The sequence below is a fragment of the Thermobia domestica genome, unplaced genomic scaffold (genome assembly GCF_964235325.1).
Source record: "Thermobia domestica unplaced genomic scaffold, izTheDome1.hap1.1 HAP1_SCAFFOLD_826, whole genome shotgun sequence".
Lineage (NCBI taxonomy): Eukaryota > Metazoa > Arthropoda > Insecta > Zygentoma > Lepismatidae > Thermobia > Thermobia domestica.
Genome location: NW_027656536.1, coordinates 14881 through 33729, shown reverse-complemented (window position 1 = coordinate 33729; position 18849 = coordinate 14881). Strand labels below are relative to the sequence as shown.

General features: G+C 38.2%; 4 non-coding genes across 4 annotated transcripts; all 4 read right to left on the bottom strand.

The window, feature by feature from the left end:
* Positions 1–1013: 1013 nt before the first annotated feature.
* Positions 1014–1132, bottom strand: LOC145677395 (5S ribosomal RNA). Its single transcript, XR_014129810.1, has one exon. It is a non-coding gene; the product is annotated as a 5S ribosomal RNA (ribosomal RNA).
* A 177-nt stretch (positions 1133–1309) lies between these two features.
* On the bottom strand, positions 1310–1428 carry LOC145677398 (5S ribosomal RNA). Its single transcript, XR_014129813.1, has one exon. It is a non-coding gene; the product is annotated as a 5S ribosomal RNA (ribosomal RNA).
* A 14426-nt stretch (positions 1429–15854) lies between these two features.
* On the bottom strand, positions 15855–15973 carry LOC145677392 (5S ribosomal RNA). The gene has a single exon (XR_014129808.1). It is a non-coding gene; the product is annotated as a 5S ribosomal RNA (ribosomal RNA).
* A 177-nt stretch (positions 15974–16150) lies between these two features.
* On the bottom strand, positions 16151–16269 carry LOC145677397 (5S ribosomal RNA). The gene has a single exon (XR_014129812.1). It is a non-coding gene; the product is annotated as a 5S ribosomal RNA (ribosomal RNA).
* Between the last annotated feature and the right edge of the window lie 2580 nt (positions 16270–18849).

Here is an 18849-nt window from a genome sequence, read left to right as displayed (position 1 = left end):
AAATTGCGGCCTCCCATGAATCAAGTCAGTTTTGTTACTACTTCAAGCGTGCACCCGAGTGCATCAAATGAAAAGCAAGGCAGTTGGCGCGAATTGAAACACGTACTGTAATTTAAATGAAGTCGATAAATCGGCGGACACATCTAATTTTGCTGAACGAGTGAGTCATCATGCCACCAAAAACTAGCGGAAAGGCTGCAAAGAAGGCTGGTAAAGCCCAAAAGAATATCTCCAAGGGAGATAAGAAGAAGAAGAGGAGGAGGAAGGAGAGCTATGCCATTTACATCTACAAAGTTTTGAAGCAAGTGCATCCTGACACTGGCATATCTAGCAAAGCTATGAGTATCATGAACAGCTTTGTTAATGACATCTTCGAGCGTATTGCTGCTGAAGCTTCTCGTTTGGCCCATTACAATAAGCGGTCAACTATCACCAGCCGGGAAATCCAAACAGCTGTGCGCCTTCTTTTGCCTGGTGAACTTGCCAAGCACGCTGTAAGTGAGGGTACGAAGGCTGTTACCAAGTACACAAGCTCTAAGTAAAAATCTTCTTCAAGATTTTTCATTTCAAACGGTCCTTGTCAGGACCAACACATTATTCGAAAGAGTTAAATCACGAAATTTGCTTCATTCTGTTATGTAGAAACACGTTGAAATCCAATTTCTATATGCTGTTAGTAAAAAAGTAAAGCACATAGCGGAGATGTGTCGTGCTTGTATACGAAAGGCATTTACTCGCCGGAGATCTACACTTAGTCATAATAATTTACTTTTAAAAAGTGGTAATACATTCCGTGTTAAGTATAGTAGTAGGTGCACACGGATCGGAAATCAGGTTATTTTAATGTGCCGTGCAAATAAACAGGCTGTTAGTGTAAGAAATAGTGGGTATAACGCTTAGAATATCGATTAATCGCTATGAAATAATGTTGATAAATTATCTCTTGAAAGTACTATAAAATTAATGTTTCTAGTATTTTCGTACTTGAAGGATAATGAAATTTGAAAAAGAGATGCCAACAGCACCTGGTGTTCCCAGGCGGTCACCCATCCAAGTACTGACCAGGCCCGATGCTGCTTGACTTCGGTGATCGGACGAGAACCGGTATATTCAGCATGGTATGGCCGTTGGCGAATGCATATGGCTTCGAGTGAGTTATTGTAGCTACGTAGGTTTGTCGGTGAATACTCAAAAAGACCAGCGCGTGGAAAGCGTTGCTAATTGTTTTAAGTAATGCATGATTACGAAATTATCGTGGTGAACGATGTGAGAATATTCGTCTTTGTGAAAAACAAAATTAGAAAAAGTATACCAACAGCACCTGGTGTTCCCAGGCGGTCACCCATCCAAGTACTGACCAGGCCCGATGCTGCTTGACTTCGGTGATCGGACGAGAACCGGTATATTCAGCATGGTATGGCCGTTGGCAACTACCTTTTCTTCAATGTCCTGTTAAGGAAGTATGTTTTAAGTAAGAATTGACATTATTAACTATAAAGGCAAGCATATTAACGTCGTTAACATTACTTGGAATATACTAATATTCGAATAAATATTTGAATGTTCGAATGATGAGTGATTCGGATGTTCATAGTGCCACTGTGTCCTATCGAGTTTACTATCACGAACCACGTATGAAATTGTATATAAATAAATAAAAATAAATCCTTTATTAAGTATTGATTACAGGAAAAAGGCAAACTTACATTCTTTAATGTACACAATGAAATGTATGAAAGATATTTTTAAGATATGTTTCACTTACCCTTTATAACGCAAGGTAGTTTTCAGTGTAGCATTCTCTTCAGCTGCGAGATAACGTAAGGCAGATGATCATTCAGTCGTGAAGCACTAAAATGTAATATACATTTTAACTATTATCGATAAGAATTATTTACTGCAGGGATGCAAATAAAGTGAGGCAAATTAGTAAATAAAAACCGATACTGTAACTGATAATATAATTAGTTGTATCTGTATTAGTTGTATATACAGTAATCGCACGATTATCCGCGGAGTTGGATGTTGGCATAATCGCGCATAATCAGCAGTATGAGCAGAAAAGGGAAATGAAATGAAATATTTAGATTTACGTCGCATACTTATACCGGTTACGCTAAAGGAGACGGTGATGATGAGTACTGAATGAAGAAAGTGGGAGGAAACGGGAGAAACCCGAGAAAACCCATGAGCACGGTCTTTATGCACGACAAAGTTCACACGGCACGAGCTGGGATTGAATCAGGGACCCCAAGCACCGGAGGCCAAAAAACGGACAAAAAGTCTTTCGTGCAACTTTCGTTTTCGGTAAAAAGTTTACACATAATTTAGAAAGAGTAGTTTTCTGGTCTTTTTATTTCACAAGTTGGTTCATGTCTATATTTTTTACATGCATAAAAAATTTTTCAACTCCCTTGCTTATTTCCTGTTAAAGACCTCTACCTCTGATTGTATTTTTTGCACATATTCTTATTGTTTTCAGACAACATTTCTAAAAGCGTAATTTATCGTCAGCAAGAAAAGAAAAGGAAAGCCTCGGATAGTGGAATGTGTACTGTATATATATATATATATATATATATATATATATATATATATATACGTATTAGTATATAGTTTTATTTTATACGTCTCCTATTATTACACAATGTGCAGATATTGTCAAAGCGCAAGTAAATATGTATAACTCCCCGTTCTGCACTTAATAACTTGAAAGAAGTTCGGGGAAGGTAGTGTAACAGAAAGTGCAAACAGAAATGAGGGTTTAAAGGCATTTAATATTATTCCGTAGTAGTATGATTTTTTGTAAAAAAAAAAATATATATATATATATATATATATATATATATATATATCTAAACATACATATTCAATGATATAGTAAGAGGTTAGCAGCACTGATAGAACTGCAGAAAGTACAAAACCGTTAATAAGAAAGAGAGAGAGATGGTGGCCGCTTTTGTGCTTTTCATTGGCTAATTCCGAATTGCGCGCGAATACGTACGAGATTTCTTTCTTTTTCCTCTTCGCAGCCCAGATGTTGCCAATTAGAAGTTTTTAGTACTACATTTGTATGAAAATGTTGCCTTTAAGAAATGTGGTTTGCATACAGAGAAAAGAGCAAAATGAATATTTACCTTAGTGGGCATGAAAAAAGACGAAACATTTTGCAAGATGGACACACGAACTTCCTTAATGCAGGCGTTCAGTACATTATTGTAAAGAAAAAAACACTAAAAAGAATTACTTCAATATCCCTAGCAACATTCAACAATTCATAGAGAAAAATCTTTATTTTGAGAACAATGGAAAACTATGTAATTGTAGATAACTACTAAATTTAATGATTAAGGAAAACGTTTAGGCCCGGCCCTTCAGAAAGAAAGTGCACAGAATATTCTCTCATGGAAGCAATTGCAAAATCAACATTTTGTTTGCAGTTATAATTAGAGGATCTATATACAGGGTGTTCGAAAAAGAATGTATCCTCTTGAAAGAAAATATTCTCTGGGCCCCTAATCCTTTATATACCGAAAGGAAGTTTGTATAGCATTTTTTCTTACCTTCGTTAGAAGAATTGAAAGTGACTACTATCGTGACACGGGAGATATTTAATCGATAGTCGAATTACTCACATACTCGAATGAACACGTCTCTTGTAAGGAGAGGAAAGGCTTCTGTGATCCGCTATCGCAGCTGTGTCATATCTGCAGAGAATGTTAGGACACAAACGTGATCTTTGAGAGCCTCGTGAAAAGAAGTCGCATAGTATCATGTGTGGAGACATCGGGGCCATCTGAAGAACGCTTCATCATTAGGACCAAGGGCGAGTTACGAAACACTCTGGGATATATTTATTAACATAACTTCTCGTCATTCTGCAAGTGTGGTGGAGCTCCATCCTATTGGAAAAGGAAACCTCGGGAGCCCTCTTCATGTGTAGGTATCGTTCACATCTGAAGCATGTGAAGATAGATTACTGTACTATCGTGTACCTAAAATCATTTTCTACGAATACGAACATGTCTACACTGAAGGCAGTGCAGCTCTTTTTCTCTTTTTTTTGGTCATGTATTGTAACGCGGGGCAATGCACACAATAACATGTAATGTTGTGTATCATCATAAAGGGCCAGGGCGATGATTGGATCTTGATGGACGTGGAGAACTGATAGGTGATGTGAGTGGTATTGTGATCTATGGTTGTATGTTTACTGATGAATGCATAAGGAGAGGTGAAGGGGTTGCCTTTTTTTTTATGTCGATCGGGAGGGAAGCGATTGGGAAACTTTTGACTTTGTTTTTCAACCGAATATATTGATTGAATAGGTCGCCGACAATTTTACGGGGCGTCACGTCGTTGCCTTTTTCATGTCGATCGCGAGCGAAGCGAGCGTTTTTTTTTTTTTTTTTTTTTTTTTTTTTTTTTTTTTTTTACCGACAATATGTATTGAATCGGTTGCCAACACCTTTAGGGGCGCGTCACGTCCTTCTTTCTGTGCTGATCGCGAGCGAAGCGAGCGCGAAATTTTTGACTTTTTTTTTTTTTTTTTTTTTTTTTTTACCCACAATATTTATTCAATCGGTCGCCAACACTTTTAGGGGTGCGTCACGTCCTCTTTTCTCTGCTGATCGCGAGCGAAGCGAGCGCGAAATTTTGACCTTTTTTTCTCTTTTTAATTCTTTTTTTTCTTTAAGAAAAAATATTGATTTCATAGGTCGCGAACATTTTTACGGGATGCAACATCGTTTATTTGTTTTTCCAACCGTCTTTCTGTCTTGAGCCCCCGCCAAGTTAACTTTATGGTGGACAAAAACTATGTGCGGTGGGTTACCGCGGGGTTCTCCCGTTTCCTCCCACTTTCTTCATTCCACCACCATTTCAATCATTTCTCATAATCAGCGCCTCTTTTAGCCTAAGCGGCATAACGTGGGACGTAAAACAAAGATTTCCTTTAGTTGCTTTCTGTCTTGATTACGAGCGCGAAATTTTTTACTTTTTTTTTCTTTCTTTTGATATTATTCATTTAATAGGACGGCAACACCTTTACGGGCCGCCGCGTCGTCGTTTACACTTCTTCAGCCCATATTCTTTCTGCTTGTTCGTTTTCCGGCATCTTGTTATCACCGCCCGCGGCAATGCCTATGTCTTTCATCGCTTTTTGAAGCAAATCTTTAATAAATATGCACTCTCACATTTGTACTAATATGCATACCACAGTGGATAGACTGTAACTAGGAAAGCAGAAGCCTGCATATCATATTATTTAACAGTTGAAAGTGAACTGTCATTTTAAGTTTGATTTTGATCAGATGAGTGCAGTTCAACTCGTCGACAATTGTGAAGATTCTCGAGGTTAGGGACCATCCATTTTGTGCTTTGTAATGAAAATGGCTGCAGCCAAACTTCTCTGATCTGAATGAAACTTGGCATGATGATACATCTTGACCTGCTCTACAAGTTTATTTAGTATTTTCCGTTGCGCAGGCTTTTGCTTCTCCAGGTTCTCCCATGGAACTGAGAAACGTATTCAGTCGAACTTCTGCGGTAAGTCAGTATATCATCCTGAGAAGTTTGATCGAGATAGCAGAGGTTCGACTATTCGTTTTTCAATTCCATGTGATATTACAACACGGTGAACTAAATTTATATAGAAACACTTTGATTTTGTTTTGTTTTTTGCTAGCATTAAACTGAGAAAATGTTATTCAATAGACAGAGAACACCACTCAAAGAAAAGTACATCATAAGAATATATATATGGTTGCTGTGGTTCTCGGTTTAATTTGCTAGTTAAGAAACTTGCTCTAAATAAGTACATCTTACAGGTGAAAAACTAAGCCAGGCGATAGAATTAAATATAAAGTTATACACTTTTATTTTACGTTTACTAGTGTTGGGTTACTACTGTAAAATAAGTCAGTATATATGAAAGATAACTGTATTAGGTACTATTTTCCACCGGCGGTGTATTCTTGCATAGTGTACTTAATGTTTACAAGCGGGGCGCTACTAGTATGGATGCATGACAAGTGCTATTGAAACTCGAAAACTAACTGGTTTCCACTACCCTTGCTTATACGTATACCCGCGTCGCCTTCGCTCCTGTTCACTTTGGACGCACATTCTTGCTATCGCTCAGGCCCCCAGCTTTCTCCTGTTTTGGCTCCCTTAAATAGTATTCGTGCTTTTTATTGGCCACCTGGCAAAGCACTTGTAATGATTTTACACCAGTAACTCTAAAATACATGTGTATTACTTTATTTAATTCTGTCGTCTGCAGAATTTTTTTTTTTTTCGTACAAATATGCCTTTTCATGCAGAACACTGAATTTTGCCTGTAAATTTTTGAGAATATGCTGTGACGAAACTTGAGCACCGTTCTTCTTTTCTTTCTTATCACGAGTCTTCTTTAGCCTAATGAGCACAATCATCACACGATAACGACTATTCTTTTCATTTAACTTGTAAACAAGTTGAACTAATAATAATAATTGATGTACAAAGGAGAAGTGTCCTACATATTTGAGGTAAAAAATAAAATAAATATACTTCTACTTCATCCGTGTTTACAAAGTTAAATGTTATCGATTTACAAAAAATGGTCACCTATCCACACACTGACCAGGCTCGACACTGCTTGACCATACATATTAAAACATCGGTCCCACTGAATACACAAGTAGTAAGCACATTCACATAAAAATAATTAGGATTACAGTATATAAAATGCGTTAATTAAAATAGCAAATGCCTTACCTTATCACAGGCGATCCAAAGCCACTGCACATCATCTGCTACGCACACTATATTCCTCCAATATTTCACTCACTTCCTATATCACGCAACAGAAAATATTAATAAAATTCACTTAGCAACATTTTCATTTTTAATCAACAATACGTATAACAATTAAGAATAAAATTAATTGTGAGCACATTGTTATAATTAGAATACTGTTTTTATTCGTTTACAAATATGGGATTAATATAGAGCTGGCAGCAACAATATATACAACTCATCCTGTATGTATCGTAAATCCTAACTTGAGAAGACATCTCTGACGCAAACAATGAGACAAGAAATCAAATACTATATCCGACACATTTGGGGTTTATTGAACTTCAATGTTGGAAGATACCACCTTGTCGGTAGTACAAATGTAATATCCTTACAACACGCGGAACTTTTGCCAGGCATATCTAGGAATTTGGGAAGATTAATTGATATCCTTAATGTGCAATGTATGATTATGACGCATTGTTATGTACACGCAGACGGAACCAGGACAATCTATAGATGACATTTGCACTGTGTTTGGACAATTTGTTCGCAGAAAATAACCGTTTTTGTCTATGAATACTTGAGAACATGGAAGGTATGAGATATACATTTTATGCGCAAATATTATAATACAAATCATTGTTAGTTTGGTGGATGCGTGAAAGAAAGAAAAGGAGTAGATTTTTGCAGACGTCCGGATATAAAGCGAGAACTGAGAATACGCATCTATAACATCTATTTTCTTTGTGTTAATGATATCGATGAACTAAACGGGGAAACTAAAATACAACTGTTTGCAGTATAATTCGAAGTATAGTCAAGTGCAGAGGCGTACTCACGGGGTGTCCACCGGGTGCGGACTCCTCGCAAAAGTTCCTAAGTGAACATACATTTGCAGACTTTCTCATTAAATGTAGTTATTAACAGGGAAAATATTGATGTATCATCAATATAAATCTGATCTTACACTTCATCTGTACTCTGTCTGTATCATGTTTTTGTGAAAAAGTAAGTGGAATATTTATCGTGTTTTCGAATGCAGAATAATAGTATATAGACATAGTGGCTTGTAGTATTGGAACCTTGCCCCCCGAAGCTTGGATCCCTTAGAAGAAAAAAAAATGCATGCGCGCCTGGTGAAATGGTTAACGAATTCAGTTCACTCGATGAATCGACAGATAGTAATACACATTTCGACAGATCGACAGCATTCGACAGATACAGACATATGAAAGTAGCACAAGAATTAGGCGAAAGTCCGTGCGTTTCCTCAATTCACGTAGGAAACAACAGAAAATATCAACTACCATAAAATAATCCGTATATATATTTAATTTATTTGGAATAAAATAAATATAGAAACAACCTGTTCATACATAACTACGGTAAGTGCGTTAATTGCTAACGTAAGAACAAATATGAAACAAGGCACAAAATAAAAAAGAAAAATAAAGTTAAAGGGAATAAATATTTAGGCTTGATTGTCATTCGTATTAAGAAGCTGGGTAATAAAATGTTAAAATCTACAGAAAATTATGAAATTAAATCAGGATTTGAAATAAAAGTCTATACATTGGAAGTAGGCCAGGGAGTTTGCAAGGCAGATGTGTGCGACACGCGTTACTTTATAGATTCCCTTCATTGAACTATAGTAAGCAGTACGAAGATGGTACTTTGCGTATAATCACAGGAAGGATTGAAGTTAATTACCATGGTAATATAATTATTTATTGATAAGTATTTCCATGTTAAATTATGAAAATTATAAGCACAAGGAGGGTGAAAAAGTAGTGTGACCGACTTAGCAATGACTGAAACATAAAATAGAAAAGCGAATAAAAACAAATGCCTTTTGAGTTATGTGGAATAAAGTTTCTTCTAGCCAGTAAGGAAGAATAGGATCTGGTGCATTCATTGAATACCTGAAAAAAATCGTTTATCAAAATAGAAGGAAACACACTTATCGTTGTGGCAACTACGAACTTCTGTTTACCTCAGCCCGCCTCAGCAAGTGCTTTCTATCCGGTCCGCGCTCCGTAACCAAACTCAACGCTGCCTGCTAGCGAAAATTTCATTCTTCAGTATCGTTGAGTTTATTGCAGAAAGCAATGGCAGATACGGCATCAGCACCTGCAGCCCCGGCACGGCTTCTCCTAAGAAGTCTGCAAAGCCTAAGAAACCAAAAACAACACCTTCTCATCCAAGAACATCAGAAATGGTGAACAACGCCATCAAGAATTTGAAGGAAAGGGGAGGAAGTTCACTGCAAGCTATTAAGAAATACATCTCTCAGAACTACAAAGTGGATGCCGAGAAGCTTGCTCCATTTATCAAGAAATACTTGAGAAGTGCAGTTGCTTCTGGGTCTTTGGTTCAGACCAAGGGAAAAGGTGCATCTGGATCGTTTAAGCTTAGTGCTTCATCGCTGAAGGAGAAGCCTGAAGGTGGATCTTCAACCAAGGCGAAACGATCAGCATCAAAGGAGAAGAAGCCTGCGAAAAAGCCAGCAGCTAAACGTCCCAAGAAGACTGGTGAAAAGAAAAAGGCTGCTGCTCCCAAACCTAAGAAATCACCATCTAAAGTGAAGAAGGCAAAAACTCCCAAGAAGCCAAAGGCCCCGAAGCCAAAGAAGGCTACAGCAAAACCGAAAAGTGCTAAGAAGGCTGCACCAAAGAAGAAGTAAATGTGTCAGTAAATCATCTGACATTTTAAAACGGCTCTTTTTAGAGCCATCAAATACTTTGAGAAGAGTAAAATTGTGCTTTTCCTATCATTATCACATGTTCATTCATAGCAATGTATAGTATACACGCAAGGGACTTTGAGTTTTCTTTTTAACCGAAGCACTTCTTGATGTAAGTGCTTTATAACAGAGGGGAATTGAGGGTGGGGAAAGAAAGCTTTCACGGGTGTCAAGAATGGTGTACTCGAAAAAAAATGGGGAACACATTACGTAATGTCAATTTGTGATCACTTACTTTTTCCTTGTTCCTATCTTCAAGTAGCGAAACAGTACAGAAAACGCACTTAATGCATTTGTTAGAAAAACTTTTGCAGGCTGACTGGGTTCGATTCTCGGTGGGAGCTCAAATGTTTCGCATTGCACGTTAATAAGTAGGTCCACGTTTGAAACAGCCTTGCTGCTGAAAGGGACACTAAACTAAAATCAACTCTTTTCAAGGCTGGGGTGAAAGAAATGTTCGAACTTATTACAACTCGTGAAAGTGAAGTAGACTATGTTTCAATTTAACGTCGTACTATTATGATTTTTATGATAAAGGAGACGGGTGATTACGCCTAATGAATGATGGAAATACTGGTGTAATGAGAAAGTGTTAGGAAAAGGGAACACGCTAATAACCACGGATACCGTCTTATAATTCGTAATATTGCTATAAAGAAAAATAGTAACACCAGCAGAAATGTAGGTGTACAATTGAACTGATGTTAAGTACAAACAGACACTTAAAGAAAGTTTAGTTTAACGTTTGCATTCAACAGCAGCGACCTCTGACAAAATAATATTACTTTTGCTACCTTGGAAGAAGTACATATTTCGCCTGCGAGTTCTATCAGATTAATAACGTTGAGAAGGGCAAACAGTGGTTGAATCGAAGTTAAGTTATGCAACATATGGCAAAATCGAACCCTTGACCACATAAAACGAAGATAATCAATCGGTAAACATAGGGGAAAACTAAAGAATATACTTGAAAGATAGGATGATATACGAAACGACAGGAAAACGAAGGTAGATGTATTAACTATGCAACATACGGCGTGAGAATTTAAAAAAAAAAGATAACAAGTATGGACAAGATCCTTGTTAGGATAACAGCATCTCTAAGTAGTGTATTGGTCCTAAAAAGGACCGTTTTTGAACTCAGTGCCAGAACTTCAAACTTAAGCACGTTCCCCACGGATGCGGCGAGCAAGCTGAATGTCCTTAGGCATGATTGTGACTCTCTTTGCGTGAATAGCACACAAGTTGGTGTCTTCGAAAAGCCCTACAAGGTAAGCTTCACTTGCCTCCTGTAAAGCCATGACAGCTGAGCTTTGGAAGCGAAGATCTGTCTTGAAATCTTGTGCAATTTCTCGGACGAGTCGTTGGAAGGGCAGCTTGCGGATGAGCAATTCAGTGCTCTTCTGGTAACGACGAATTTCTCGGAGAGCCACAGTACCAGGCCTGTAACGATGGGGCTTTTTCACTCCACCGGTAGCTGGAGCACTCTTTCTTGCAGCTTTGGTGGCAAGCTGCTTTCGAGGAGCTTTGCCTCCAGTAGATTTCCTAGCTGTCTGCTTGGTACGTGCCATTGCAACTGTCACGACTTGTTTCAAATAATTGCGCGCTGAAGGCATAGGCATAGGCATAGGCAATAGTCTGTTTACCATCAGAAGATGGAAGGATATATTAGCTATTAGCTACTTCATCCAGAGAAAATATTAATAAATGTATGTGATGAGTTGGTAGTATCGATGATAAGCGCACAACTGGTCTCAACAAGTCTTGACACGAAGGCTTCTGTTCTTGGATCTGCTGATTGTGTGCTTCCGATGTTGAGTGAAGCCGATGCATAAGTACGTCCATCTGGTAGATGGTCCTGTTCGTGGTCCTGTACTTGGCCGTTGAAAAGTCTTCTTGTCTTCTTGGTTGGAACTTTTGATCTTCTATCTTCTTCTCGTTGTGAATCCGTGAAGAGTGCCAAAGAGAGAAGTTTTTGGCATTGAGTTCAAAAACATTATGTGTGTGTTAATGTAGGTGGGATGATTTATGTAATGTGAGAAGAATTAGATGTGTTGTTTTTCTGTGGAAATGAGGATAAATTTTTATGAGTGATATAGATATTGCCATTGGTGGTTGTGAGAATGTTTAACTGTTTTCGAAAAATTTGTCGGGTGGCTTGAGAAATGGCCTGATGGAGTGTTTTTTGTTTCGGGGGTTCTGTTACTATTGCAAGTATGGATGCTACCCATTTCATGATGGAATTTGTGGCTCGTTCAATTGCTTCATTGATTTGGTCTTGAAAATCTGAATTTGGAGTGGTCTGTTGCTGGTTGGGTTCTTCTGCTTCTTCATCTTCTGGAATTGTGGAGGTCTGGTGGTGATCCTTGCAAGGGCCAGTTTCTGGTAGTGGTGGAAATTCGGTTGTATTTAAAATGTTTGGGATGATCTGTCTTCTTTCTGTGAAGTGTGGCCTCTTGGGGCAATCACTGCTTCCTGTGCGGTGTCCTATTGTCTTACAGGTGGCGCAGAACATGCGGTTAATTGGTCTTCCACAAGGTGAAGTGTGACTTTCGCCACAACGAAAACAGACTCTACTCTGCGTACAGAGATGGGTTAGATGGTCGTATTTGTAACAATTGTAACATGGTGTAGGTCGTGCCGCCGATCTTGATGCCTCAACTCGATGCTTCTTGTTGTTAATGATGATACCCTTCGCAATTAAACTGCTAATGGTTTCTGTATTTGAAGAGAAAAGCCTTATTAGCGGAAGTGGACCATCAGAGTTGCGGATTCTTGTTAAGTTGCAAAAATCTAATCCCGCTTTTATGAACGATTCCTTGAGCTCTGGAATAGTAAGGTCGACATCTACACCTTTGATGACGCATGTATAAGTATGTCTGCTGTTCTTCTTGGTATGTTTGTTTGGCGGTGGTGGTAGGATTCCGTCAGCCTTTTTGATGTCATCAGGAGTCAAGATTGTTCAACTGTCACGACTTGTTTCAAATAATTGCGCGCTGAATGAAGTCAAGTTATATAAAGAGCAAAACCGTTAAATCAAGCTATTTCTCATTGGATAAAGTCAGTCGAAAAGGACAGTTCTCATTGGCTTAGACACGTTTTGTGTTTTTCCTCCGTGCTTTCCCTGCATGATCGAAGGAACAAAACCACGAGTCTTGGGCTGCTTGGGCTTGTATTTCTCGTGTGTGGTGAGCGAAGCAGTAACATATCGAAATGACAGGACGTGGAAAAGGAGGCAAGGGTCTTGGCAAAGGAGGTGCCAAGCGCCACCGTAAAGTTCTTCGTGACAACATCCAGGGTATCACCAAACCCGCTATTAGGCGTCTTGCTCGCCGTGGTGGTGTGAAGCGTATCTCTGGTCTCATTTATGAAGAGACCCGAGGAGTATTGAAAGTATTCCTGGAGAACGTAATCAGAGATGCTGTTACATACACAGAACACGCCAAGAGGAAGACAGTGACAGCTATGGATGTTGTGTATGCCTTGAAGAGGCAAGGAAGAACCCTGTACGGTTTCGGAGGTTAAGTTGGGGTTCCTCCTATTTTGGATATAAAATTGGCATAAACGGCTCTTTTCAGAGCCAACAAATTTATATAAAGGGAAAGATTTACTTTGTGCGATTTTCTGTTAGATTATAAGAATTCGTGTAACTACAAAAGCCTTTTGATGCACACTAAATTACAGACGTAGAGAGATTAATTTGAGAAAATCATACGTTTTTTTTTACATTATGTACGTTCATGTATACGTATTCATATCATGTAGCAGTATTAATGCTGGAGAAGGGGTTCTGGTTGGAAATTGGCGATTTGTTGGAAGTAGCGAGCATGAGAGATGCGAAACGCAAGTCGGAATTTCTGTTCTGACAGTAGGATGTACGTATAGAGGCTTATACAACTTCTATACTGTGCTGTGAGGGGCGAATAATGCGTTAGAAACCTGAATCTTGTCCTTTATCTTGTTTACGTGGTCTTGGGTTCGATTTCTTTCTTTTGCGGTAGTGTCTATTGTGATTTACATGTAAATTAATGACACTTCGTAGCGGGTTACTAAAATAAAGAGTAATACAAATATGAGATGTAGGTTAATGCATTGTATACTTCACATTATTTACTAAAGAAAGGCAGTAGTTACAAGAAACCTAGGCTCGCTCGTTGGGCACAGTAGCAAATGAGTTCTGAGATCAGAGAATAAGAGTAGTTGCGTATTACAAACCATATACATATAACACATATCACACAAATATGAATATCGACCTTGCAAAGAATAAATCGTACTTAAGTGTGCATTTAATGTCATTACTATGTTGCAAAAGAAATTTAGGAAAGTTTTCTGATCCGCTCTGTTCATGATGTCATTGGGGCATAGTAATGAACAATAATAAATGTCGAGAACATATTGAACAGAGTAATTTCAGCCAAGCCAACGCAAGAGAGAAACATGAGTGCTTTAAGAATGTTGGAAATTCCTTTGTCTAGCATGAAGTACATGAGAATATGTGGTATGAGGTTTTCTTCCATTGCTGAGAATCTGGGCTCGACTGTCCTGTCCTCTGGGTAATATGAGCCCGATGTACGCAAATATCAAAAAAATGTAGCTAGCGACAATACAAAAGGTAATGATCTTATAATTAATAATGTAGTGGGAACTAAGCACATCGCTGTTTGGAGTATTCTAAAGTTAGTGTGACTTCCTATGGGCTTCAATTACGATCGACGACTACACATATACTAATTAATCGAATAGCAGCGAGAATTTCGAATGAAACTAAGCAACTATCTCAGACACTTTTGATGAGTCTGTATATCGAAAACAATTCATTTCAATCGTAAATCTCCTCTATAAAGGGGTTTGTGGCCCTCATAAGGGCCGATTTGTATGAGATATAGGTCTTACATTTATGCCTTCTTCTCAGTTTTCTTGGGCAGAAGTACAGCTTGAATGTTGGGCAAAACACCACCCTGAGCGATTGTAACTCCAGACAACCAGACAACAACTTGTTTAATTCCTCGTCGTTACGGATAGCTAACTGCAGATGACGTGGAATAATCCTAGTCTTCTTGTTGTCACGAGCAGCGTTGCCTGCCAACTCAAGAACTTCAGCTGCCAGGTATTCCATGACTGCAGCCAAATACACGGGAGCGCCAGCACCAACTCGTTCGGCATAGTTACCCTTTCGCAAAAGACGATGGATTCTGCCTACTGGGAATTGAAGGCCAGCCCTGCTGGAGCGGGACTTGCTCTTTCCCTTGACTTTTCCACCTTTGCCGCGACCAGACATTGTTCAATATTCTTTCGTAATAAGATGAGAGGAAAAATTGCGGCCTCCCATGAATCAAGTCAGTTTTGTTACTACTTCAAGCGTGCACCCGAGTGCATCAAATGAAAAGCAAGGCAGTTGGCGCGAATTGAAACACGTACTGTAATTTAAATGAAGTCGATAAATCGGCGGACACATCTAATTTTGCTGAACGAGTGAGTCATCATGCCACCAAAAACTAGCGGAAAGGCTGCAAAGAAGGCTGGTAAAGCCCAAAAGAATATCTCCAAGGGAGATAAGAAGAAGAAGAGGAGGAGGAAGGAGAGCTATGCCATTTACATCTACAAAGTTTTGAAGCAAGTGCATCCTGACACTGGCATATCTAGCAAAGCTATGAGTATCATGAACAGCTTTGTTAATGACATCTTCGAGCGTATTGCTGCTGAAGCTTCTCGTTTGGCCCATTACAATAAGCGGTCAACTATCACCAGCCGGGAAATCCAAACAGCTGTGCGCCTTCTTTTGCCTGGTGAACTTGCCAAGCACGCTGTAAGTGAGGGTACGAAGGCTGTTACCAAGTACACAAGCTCTAAGTAAAAATCTTCTTCAAGATTTTTCATTTCAAACGGTCCTTGTCAGGACCAACACATTATTCGAAAGAGTTAAATCACGAAATTTGCTTCATTCTGTTATGTAGAAACACGTTGAAATCCAATTTCTATATGCTGTTAGTAAAAAAGTAAAGCACATAGCGGAGATGTGTCGTGCTTGTATACGAAAGGCATTTACTCGCCGGAGATCTACACTTAGTCATAATAATTTACTTTTAAAAAGTGGTAATACATTCCGTGTTAAGTATAGTAGTAGGTGCACACGGATCGGAAATCAGGTTATTTTAATGTGCCGTGCAAATAAACAGGCTGTTAGTGTAAGAAATAGTGGGTATAACGCTTAGAATATCGATTAATCGCTATGAAATAATGTTGATAAATTATCTCTTGAAAGTACTATAAAATTAATGTTTCTAGTATTTTCGTACTTGAAGGATAATGAAATTTGAAAAAGAGATGCCAACAGCACCTGGTGTTCCCAGGCGGTCACCCATCCAAGTACTGACCAGGCCCGATGCTGCTTGACTTCGGTGATCGGACGAGAACCGGTATATTCAGCATGGTATGGCCGTTGGCGAATGCATATGGCTTCGAGTGAGTTATTGTAGCTACGTAGGTTTGTCGGTGAATACTCAAAAAGACCAGCGCGTGGAAAGCGTTGCTAATTGTTTTAAGTAATGCATGATTACGAAATTATCGTGGTGAACGATGTGAGAATATTCGTCTTTGTGAAAAACAAAATTAGAAAAAGTATACCAACAGCACCTGGTGTTCCCAGGCGGTCACCCATCCAAGTACTGACCAGGCCCGATGCTGCTTGACTTCGGTGATCGGACGAGAACCGGTATATTCAGCATGGTATGGCCGTTGGCAACTACCTTTTCTTCAATGTCCTGTTAAGGAAGTATGTTTTAAGTAAGAATTGACATTATTAACTATAAAGGCAAGCATATTAACGTCGTTAACATTACTTGGAATATACTAATATTCGAATAAATATTTGAATGTTCGAATGATGAGTGATTCGGATGTTCATAGTGCCACTGTGTCCTATCGAGTTTACTATCACGAACCACGTATGAAATTGTATATAAATAAATAAAAATAAATCCTTTATTAAGTATTGATTACAGGAAAAAGGCAAACTTACATTCTTTAATGTACACAATGAAATGTATGAAAGATATTTTTAAGATATGTTTCACTTACCCTTTATAACGCAAGGTAGTTTTCAGTGTAGCATTCTCTTCAGCTGCGAGATAACGTAAGGCAGATGATCATTCAGTCGTGAAGCACTAAAATGTAATATACATTTTAACTATTATCGATAAGAATTATTTACTGCAGGGATGCAAATAAAGTGAGGCAAATTAGTAAATAAAAACCGATACTGTAACTGATAATATAATTAGTTGTATCTGTATTAGTTGTATATACAGTAATCGCACGATTATCCGCGGAGTTGGATGTTGGCATAATCGCGCATAATCAGCAGTATGAGCAGAAAAGGGAAATGAAATGAAATATTTAGATTTACGTCGCATACTTATACCGGTTACGCTAAAGGAGACGGTGATGATGAGTACTGAATGAAGAAAGTGGGAGGAAACGGGAGAAACCCGAGAAAACCCATGAGCACGGTCTTTATGCACGACAAAGTTCACACGGCACGAGCTGGGATTGAATCAGGGACCCCAAGCACCGGAGGCCAAAAAACGGACAAAAAGTCTTTCGTGCAACTTTCGTTTTCGGTAAAAAGTTTACACATAATTTAGAAAGAGTAGTTTTCTGGTCTTTTTATTTCACAAGTTGGTTCATGTCTATATTTTTTACATGCATAAAAAATTTTTCAACTCCCTTGCTTATTTCCTGTTAAAGACCTCTACCTCTGATTGTATTTTTTGCACATATTCTTATTGTTTTCAGACAACATTTCTAAAAGCGTAATTTATCGTCAGCAAGAAAAGAAAAGGAAAGCCTCGGATAGTGGAATGTGTACTGTATATATATATATATATATATATATATATATATATATATATAACGTATTAGTATATAGTTTTATTTTATACGTCTCCTATTATTACACAATGTGCAGATATTGTCAAAGCGCAAGTAAATATGTATAACTCCCCGTTCTGCACTTAATAACTTGAAAGAAGTTCGGGGAAGGTAGTGTAACAGAAAGTGCAAACAGAAATGAGGGTTTAAAGGCATTTAATATTATTCCGTAGTAGTATGATTTTTTGTAAAAAAAAAAATATATATATATATATATATATATATATATATATATATCTAAACATACATATTCAATGATATAGTAAGAGGTTAGCAGCACTGATAGAACTGCAGAAAGTACAAAACCGTTAATAAGAAAGAGAGAGAGATGGTGGCCGCTTTTGTGCTTTTCATTGGCTAATTCCGAATTGCGCGCGAATACGTACGAGATTTCTTTCTTTTTCCTCTTCGCAGCCCAGATGTTGCCAATTAGAAGTTTTTAGTACTACATTTGTATGAAAATGTTGCCTTTAAGAAATGTGGTTTGCATACAGAGAAAAGAGCAAAATGAATATTTACCTTAGTGGGCATGAAAAAAGACGAAACATTTTGCAAGATGGACACACGAACTTCCTTAATGCAGGCGTTCAGTACATTATTGTAAAGAAAAAAACACTAAAAAGAATTACTTCAATATCCCTAGCAACATTCAACAATTCATAGAGAAAAATCTTTATTTTGAGAACAATGGAAAACTATGTAATTGTAGATAACTACTAAATTTAATGATTAAGGAAAACGTTTAGGCCCGGCCCTTCAGAAAGAAAGTGCACAGAATATTCTCTCATGGAAGCAATTGCAAAATCAACATTTTGTTTGCAGTTATAATTAGAGGATCTATATACAGGGTGTTCGAAAAAGAATGTATCCTCTTGAAAGAAAATATTCTCTGGGCCCCTAATCCTTTATATACCGAAAGGAAGTTTGTATAGCATTTTTTCTTACCTTCGTTAGAAGAATTGAAAGTGACTACTATCGTGACACGGGAGATATTTAATCGATAGTCGAATTACTCACATACTCGAATGAACACGTCTCTTGTAAGGAGAGGAAAGGCTTCTGTGATCCGCTATCGCAGCTGTGTCATATCTGCAGAGAATGTTAGGACACAAACGTGATCTTTGAGAGCCTCGTGAAAAGAAGTCGCATAGTATCATGTGTGGAGACATCGGGGCCATCTGAAGAACGCTTCATCATTAGGACCAAGGGCGAGTTACGAAACACTCTGGGATATATTTATTAACATAACTTCTCGTCATTCTGCAAGTGTGGTGGAGCTCCATCCTATTGGAAAAGGAAACCTCGGGAGCCCTCTTCATGTGTAGGTATCGTTCACATCTGAAGCATGTGAAGATAGATTACTGTACTATCGTGTACCTAAAATCATTTTC